This window comes from Ictidomys tridecemlineatus, chromosome 3 (assembly GCF_052094955.1).
Source record: "Ictidomys tridecemlineatus isolate mIctTri1 chromosome 3, mIctTri1.hap1, whole genome shotgun sequence".
NCBI classification, from domain to species: Eukaryota; Metazoa; Chordata; class Mammalia; order Rodentia; family Sciuridae; genus Ictidomys; species Ictidomys tridecemlineatus.
This window is the reverse complement of record NC_135479.1, coordinates 37171985-37180696: the sequence shown is the minus strand read 5'-3', so window position 1 is coordinate 37180696 and position 8712 is coordinate 37171985. Positions and strand designations below refer to the sequence as shown.

The 8712-nt window shown below is 41.6% G+C and overlaps 1 pseudogene; it reads left to right on the top strand.

Moving 5' to 3' along the window:
* Window positions 1-4969: 4969 nt before the first annotated feature.
* On the top strand, window positions 4970-5461 carry LOC144375793 (S-phase kinase-associated protein 1 pseudogene; annotated as a pseudogene).
* Window positions 5462-8712: the final 3251 nt, after the last annotated feature.

Sequence of the window (8712 nt, the reverse complement as noted above, 5' to 3'; positions counted from 1 at the left end):
TCAGCTGCAGACTGTTGGAGAGAGTCTCTGCTGCACATCTATCCAGGAGGCAAAGCAGACCACCTGTTCACAACACAGATCCTGAGAGCGCAGAGCTGGGCCTCATCTCAGTTCTTCCTCACGTCAGTTTTAAGAAATGGTTTCACTGAGGTGAAGAAACTCCTCTTCAGGAATTGACTTAAAAAACAGTGGAGCAGGAACTTTCCCAGAGCACAAGATAACTTCCAAGATGTAAGCTGACAAATAATAAGTGTTAGCATAACATAACGGGTGGGAGGCACATCATCTCCCTAGGGGCTCCCCAAGTACACAAAATTCATGCAACTTTTAAATCCTGTTATAATGACCTCTGGAGTATTGAGGGGACAGCACACATGGAGTACATTTATGGCCTAAAGTATAACAGAAGTAAGAGTGTGTGCACACTCCTACCTACTCAGAGAATGCTAACAGGAGCGTACAAACCCCTGCGTGCTGCTCCCAAAACATACTTCATTCTTTCTCCCCTCAGAGGTAAGACACCTCACAAATTTCACATTTAACATTCCCCTGTTTTTCTGCATAGTGTCACCATATTTTAAAATACATGAGGTTTGATTTCACATGATTGTAAATGGAAGCTCATAAAAATGAATTTGTACTTTGCGTTGGTTGTAAACTCTCCGTTGTTCCTTGACATTCTACTCACAAAGGCAGCATCTATATCCCTTCCCCTTGAACGTGTGCCAATCTTGGTATCCTGCTTGTAACCAAGAGAGTCAGGCATCAGCCATGCTGTGTCACTTCCAAGGGTTGATTTGAAAAGACAGTAGAGCTACACCCAAGGCCTCTGCAGGATTGTGTGTGTGTGTGTTTGTTGTGCATGTGTGTTGGCAGGGAGGACAACTAAGGACCCCCCAGCTGTTGATGTCTCTCCATCATCAACCACACACAGGTAAAGGAGTCTTTGGATGATTCCAGCCCCTTTGGTCAAGCTGGTCCACCAAAAGTGAAGGCAGCAGAAACAAGGCTCCCCCACTGTGCTCTGCATCTTTTCCAGACCCTCAGGATCCCTGAGTCTAATAAATGTTTATTTTATACTGGCTAAGTCCCAGGGGAATTTGTTACACACCCGTAGTAACTGGAGCAATACTGTGTGCATCTTCTGCAATCTTCCTACCTTTTTCCACCAACATTATGTTCCTGATGCATAGTCCTCAGTAGAAAATGGTGGCTCACATGTGAAGCCCAAGTGTAATCTACCAGATGCCACAATGCAGCACTGTCTTCACATTCTCCTTGATCTAAGTACTTTCCAACCCTTGGCATTTTTGCACTTACTCATTTTTCTCAACCATGAAAGTTTCAGTTTACTTCTCTCTGAGCAACAATCATTGATTGGCGTGTAACAACAAATTGTGCTGAAAATATCTATAGATCAATTAGGAAGCAATTGACATCTTTATGAGATTACAATTTGCCATCCAAGAACACAACACAGCTCTGTCATTTACATTGTCTTCAGTGCCTTACAATTTAGTTATATACGATTTTCTGTGATATTCTTGCACAACTTTAGCTGCATTTATTCGGATGCCCTTTATTTTGAGGCAGCTTAAATGATATATTTAAAAATATTTTCTACTGTTTTCAAAATAATATAATTGTTTCTCATTCCTTGATATCTAGATCTAACAAATTCACATGCTATTCTAATTCTAATGAGATTTCTTTTTTCTGCATAGTCAATAAAATTATTTTCTTCCCAGAATCTTATCACCTTTTCTTTTTCTTACTCAAATGCATGACTAGGACCTCTAGTGCAACACTGAACAGAAGTGATGATGTAGCCACTAATATGATGGCCCCTATCTTCAGGGCACATCGCAACAGTTCCTCATTATGAAAAATGATTGCTGTATGTCCTTCTAGTAAATGCCTTTGCCCATTTCCAAAAGCTTCTTTGTGTTTCTAATTTGTTAAGAGTCCTGAATGGATAATGAACTTCATCAAAAACTTATTCCTCATCTACTCCAACTTTCATGATTTTTCTCTTTTAATCTGAGGTGAGTTACAGTGATTTTCTGATGCTAATATCAACACTGAATTCCTAACTTTACTCACCTTAAACGTGATCTGTTATCATTTTTCCATTCTGTTGGATATGGTTTGCTAATCTATTGGGGATTTTTCATGTACATATTTGAGTGATGATGATGTGTGATGTTCCTCTTGTACTCTATCTAACTTGTCTTCTATAATGTTAGCCTCATACAAAAAGGAAGTGGGTTCTCTTTTTCTATAACTGGAAGACTTTGTGTAAGGTTGATGTTCTCTTTATCTTCCTGCCCCCATTCCAGGAATTGAACCCAAGCTCTGTACCTCTGAGCTATATCCTTGGCCATTTTACTTTAGTTTGAGACAGAGACTCCCTAAGGGCCCAGGCTGGTCTGGAACTTTCAATTCTCCTGCCTCAGTCTGGTGATGGAACTGTAATTACAGGAGTGAGCCACCACATCTGGCAAAACTCTCTCTTCCTTAAACCTATGAAAACTTCCTTTGATGATTGTGGGCAAATGTTTTACTACTAATTCACTGACTATCAGTGACTATAGAATTTCTATTTTAATCCATGAGTTAAAACTATTTTTAAATTCTGGCACATATGAAAACTTTGTATTTACCATTCCATTAACTAGTTTCTTTGGTATTTCCGTTGGTGGGTCAAAGAATAGAGCTGGTATAAGATCTGTCCTGGGAACTCTGTTGAATATTTTGTAATTAGAGAAATTCCCAAATATCAGTGCCATGAAGCAAAACCTTTCCTACAAGATAATCATAATTACAAATGGGATACTATTAATTTGCCAGTGGGTACACAAACCATAGATCATCTTATCAAAGTAATCAAAGTTAATATCAGTAATTGAATGAATCAAAATCACATTCATTCTGATGTGATACACTGAGGTACGTGGTATTCTTGCTAAGCATGCATAACCTGAATATAAACATAAGGAACCATGAGATGACCCACAGAAATTGATAAATTACAAAACAATGGACCCATGCCCTCAACAGTATTTATATATTATGAGAGATAAAGACTGAAGGAGGATTCCACATTAAGTCAGACTAAAAGGAATGAAAGGCTAAAAAGTCAGGTGTAATCTGCTTCTTGCCATGAACGATTTGGGGACAATCAATACAATTCACCAAAGGTACTTTAGGTAGTAGTACTGGATCAGTGTTAACATCCTGATATTGATCGTTGTCCTGTGAACACCCTTAATTTTAGGAAACAACCACTGAAGCATTGAAAGTTAAAGGGATGTGATAAGTTAAATGTGTCCCCTAAGATCCCTGTGTTGGAAACTCCACAGTCAACAGTGTTGAGAGAAGGGACTTTTGAGAGGTGATTAAGAAGACCATAATGTCCCCATTATCTTAGGAGTGGCGCCTTATAAAGGATGCATCTGGTCACTATTTAAGGTATGGTCAGCCTGACTCAATTTGCACTTGCCAAGAATCCTCAGGCCAAGAAGTTCCCCTGAATGCATTTCCCTTGGTGAGGAGACCTGAGATCCTGCCACAGCCATCTCTTCTGCTTCAACCCATCCCACCTGGGAAGGGCACGATGTCACAGATGCTTCAGCTGTGCCTGCCTCCCTACCCCACACCCCTCCATGGCCCTCCACAGCTCCAGGAATGCAGAAGTGGTGCCTGCCCCACCCATTTTCCCCAGAGTTGAAGACCACACTGGAATCTGGTCTTCAGCCGCCGCTAGGGGGCGCTGCCCTGGCCGTTCACTAACAACTGACCAGACCCGCCAAGATCCGGGAAAATCCAAAGCCCCCAGAGCAAAAGAGACCAGATAAACTCCTTTGCGGAGTGGGGGTGGGGAGGTTCTCATTCAGCATCTGCTGCGCCACTGGGAGCATCTTCAAATTTCCCGCGCAAGAAATCTGGGCACTCGGGTTGGTCATTAGATTCCGCCCTTTGCAGGTGGGGGAATGAAGTCCCCTGGGAGCCAGAAGTTGTCACCACCAGGAGGGGAGCTCCTCCGAACTAAGGACGCCCCCGGGTGCCCGAGAAACATGTCCCACTCACCAAGTAAAGTCAACCCAGGGAGAACTAGTTAAGAATGATTCCTTTTTACTTTGAAATGTTACAGACGTACGAAAAGGTACTCTACGCCGCCTGTGCCTCCAGGATCCCGCTGAGGAAGAGAAAGGCTCCAGCAACTGGGGCGTCCTGGGGGCTCCTCCCCTCCTCCCGTCTCCGCCCTCCCCTTTCCCTCTTGTGGCTCCCCTACCTCCCTTGTCCCTCCCTCCCCCACCAGACCGCCTCCCCTTCTTCTTTGCAGGAGCCAGCAGAAGCTGGAGTCTGGGTCCTGCCCCACATCCACGGGGCATTTACAGTGACTCTCTGGTGTCGCTGTGCAGGTGGGGGACCCAGGTTTGCTGCCCTAGGCAGGTCTGGGCGAGCTCAGCGCTTGTGTCTCTTCCCTGCTGGTTGAAAGCAGGACTGCCTTCAGGTCTCCTCTCTGCACCCTCTCCAGGTCTTCAGCTGAAGGGGCTGAGTGATTCTGGGTGACAGGTGCTGGAGATCACCCATCCCCATCTGCAAAAAGTTACTGAGACCGCAAAAGGTTTCATCATTTCCTCAGAGAAATAGGACGGCTTCAAATTTCACTGGGACAGAATAAGCAGAATAACTCTGTAGCCCCAGGTACCTGGCCATTTCCTGAGGTTATCATCACATATGACTGCACATAGGGTGTGACACTACATCGTGTACAACCAGGGAAATGAAAAGGTGTGCTGCAATTGTGTAGGATGATTCAAAATGCATTTTCTGATGTCATATGTACCTCATTAAAATTAATTAATCAATTAATTTTTAAAAAGAAAAAGTCTATGTAAGCTTTTTCTCTCCTTGTGTGGACTCTGCCCCGCCCCGTTGGCCTCAGTTCTCTGTCTTTTTGAGACCAAACACCATGCCTTCAATTACATTGCAGAGCTCTGATGGGGAGATATTTGAAGTTGATATAGAAATTGCCAAACAATCTATGACAATCAAGACCATGTTGCAAGATTTGGGAACGGATGATGAAGGTGATGATGACCCAGTTCCTCTACCAAATGTTAATGCAGCAATATTTCAAAAGGTCATTCAGTGGTGCACACACCACAAGGATGACCCTCCTCCTCCTGAGGAATATGAGAACAAAGAAAAGCAAACAGAACATATCCCTGTTTGGGACTAAGAATTCCTGAAACTTGACCAAGGAACACTTTTTGAACTTCTTCTGGCTGCAAACTACTTAGACATCAACGGTTTGCTTGATGCTCCATGCAAGACGGTTGCCCACATGATCAAGGGGAAAACTTGGAGATTCCCAAAAACTTCAATATCAAAAACAACTGAAGAGGAGGAAGCCCAGGTACTCAAAGAGAACCAGTGGTGTGAAGAGAAGTGAAATGCTGGACCTGATGCTGTAACACTCTAAGGATTGTTCCAAATACTAGTTGCACTGCTCTGTTTATAATTGTTAGTACTAGACAGGAGAAATGAAGAAGCAAATCAGTTTTATTAGCATAAAACTGTCCTTACTGCATGTGTGGTTTGAGTACAGACTCCAAACCTATGGCTGAATTTCTTCTAGTGTGAGAGAAAGTTTCTTTCTTTCTTTCTTTCTTCTGAATACAACAGGACTGTGGGTTCTCTGTAGAAAGGGGCATTTTGGGCTTTCCCTCCTTTTTTTCCTTTGTTTTTTTTTTTTGGTTTTTTTTGTTTTGTTTTGTTTTTTATTGATTTTTTTTATTGATTGTTCAAAACATTACAGAGCTCATGATATATCATCTTTCATACATTTGACTCAATTGGGTTTTGAACTCCCATTTTTTCCCCAAATACAGATTGCAGAATCACATCTGTTACATACTCAAATTTTTACAGAATGGCATATTAGTGACTATTGTATTCTGCTACCTTTCCTATCCCCTACTATCCCCCCTCCCCTCCCCTCCCAAGGGAAAAAAAAGGGGGGGAGAGAACTGAACTTTCCCTCCTTTTGTAAAGCAATTTCTGCCTAGTTTATTGTCCAGTTAACTTGAGTGAGCTTTGAAAAGTTGGCAAAAGAATTTCTGAAATGGAATTAACAAAATATTATCTTTATTCATGAGTTGGAAACTGGAAAAAGGCTACTTGAAAGTAAATGTTCTGAGTTGGGGTTCTTAGGATGTCTTCCAGCCTCCTGGAGTCAATCAGTACCACTGGGATTGATTAGCCTGTATGTAGCAGGGCTTCCTTAATTGGACCAGAGAACTTGTTTTTTTTTTCTTTTTTCTTTTTCTTGAATGTCAGCTTTGAATATGTTGCCTAGAGAACTCAGTTATTACCCAGTTTGTGGATTTGGAGGGGAGAAATGTAACTAGACATTTGGATAGTTTTTCAATTAAAAAAAGACATTTAATTCATGGGGTCTGTCATCTTTTAAAAAACTATGTTCCCATATGGGGAAAACTCTTCATACTCCTTGCATGTAAAAAGTAACTTTAACATTGAAATATGTGGCAAAAGCCAGAAAACATTCATCATGAGTGCAAGGTACTTTCAATAAAATGAAATAATAGTAGTTTACAGATTTTATCCTTCCCTACTATGCTCCCCTTTTCTTTCCTAGTTATCATTATCTGTATTCATATGTGCCGCAGTCTGGCTGGGCACAATTCAGGAGCCACTTGTCAAAAGAAACGAACTTTATTTTTTAGAACACACGCCAAACCACAGAGCTCCTCAGGAAAAACCCTCAGAGCCCAACTGCCACTGGCTTCCCACAAGCCTCTCAACCTCCCCCACTCCTCCTGCTCTTGAGGCTGATTGGCTGGGTCATGTGAGCAGAGCCAAGAAAAGTCGCCCAGCTCTGTGGTCTGAAAGGGCAGGGAAACAGCCCAATGAGCATCACCGCAGAGGAGCCAATCAGTTGGCAGCTAGAAGTTTGCTGGGGCCGCTGTGAGCCAATCATCAGCTGGCAGCTGGAAGTTTGCTGGCAGCTGGAAGTTTGCTGGGGCCCCTTCCGCTGTGGCTCTCAACACATATGTAATGTTATTGTATTTTCTTTACACTTCCTGTGAGTTCTGGTGAAGGTTATCATGATAATAGCTTGTGATCACTTCTCCCATTTAGTCTCAAAAAAAATTTTTAAAAACTATGTAAACCAGTGATAAGTCATTCCACCTTGGCTCAGCTCTGGAAGGCCTTGTTTGGGATCCTCTATTGGCATATTTATTGTAGGTAATACACCCATGTGGCCTCATAGCTTCCTGGGGCTATTTTGGAAATTCCTAAGCAATGCAAAAGTCTTGAAAGTGTCTTCTTTGCATCTTCATTCACACCTTGGAGCATCACACAGAAGATAACTACTTTGTGGAGCCTGCATTCAGGGAACAATTTTCACAAAGGCAATACCTTAATTAGAAGCTTCACGGTTGATTTTTTCCTATTCATCCTACCACATAATAACACAGCCTTCCAAAACATCCTTCAAAGTCTTGATAAAGAGTCATAAATTATTTAAGTACTACACATTTCTGGCTGAAATTTAATTTGAATTTTTTTTTTGGTAGTGGAGATTGAACTCATGGGGTGCTTAATCACTGAACCACACCCCAGCCCATTTTATTTCTTTTATATTCTATTAGAAATGTATGGTTATACACAGTAGTTGGTTTTGTCCCAGAGACTCATATATACGTAAAAATTGATTTCAGTTCAATATCCTTCTTGTTTCCTCTCCCTTTTCCCTTCTGGGCTACCCTCTTCTTTTCTGTTTTTTTATTTTGATATAGGGTCAGGGTGTCGCTAAGTTGCTTAGGGCCTTGTTAAGTTGCTGAGTCTGGCTCTGATTCCAATCCTCCTGCCTCAGCCTCCTGGGTGGCTGGGGTTACAGGCCTGAACCACCACCAGGCTGAATCTCTTACCTCTTTATCAGCACCAGGACCACACTCCCAAAAACATGTTCCCATTTCTCAAACCCAAAACACTTTTAGAGAGAGAAATGGCTTATATTTGAGAGATGAAATGTTATTTACATTTAATTAGATTGTCATGTTTATATGTTTTTCTACTCTGATTTTGCATTTACTTTTGAGTAAAGATTTTCTCTTTTGCAATGTTTTTAACCAGAAAGCATCATGAGATTCAGAGTTCTGAAGAGATTTTTCAGACCAAACAATGCATTTCACAAACTTGTGCAAGTTTTGGAGACTTGTGTCTTTTTCATAACCACTCAGCTTATATATTCTGATTTTCTTCATGCCTGGAATGTTTCTTAAAGAGTTAGGATGTTTACAGAATAAGAGGTGGTGTTTTAGTTTTTATTTTTTTCCCATGGAAATCTTGGAAACCCCCACTACTAGATTTAAATAAGCACTTAGTAATATGTCAACTGATCAATATACATCCATAGAATTGAAGACAAGCTAAGACCTCTAAAGATAGGCTGTTGTTCAAAGGACACTGTTCCTATACTTCACCTTGGTATTCTCTACACTGCACAAGGAATAAACAGCCTTTGTAATGGTGTTACTTCACCATCTTAGAAAGTTTAGGATCCCTATTGGAGGCACAGGTTACCCCAGGTCTCTTCATTCAACCTACCAGCCCACTAGCAGTACAGAAGAGGAAGTTATTGGATGCTTAGCAGCATACCTGGCTTTAACCCATCAG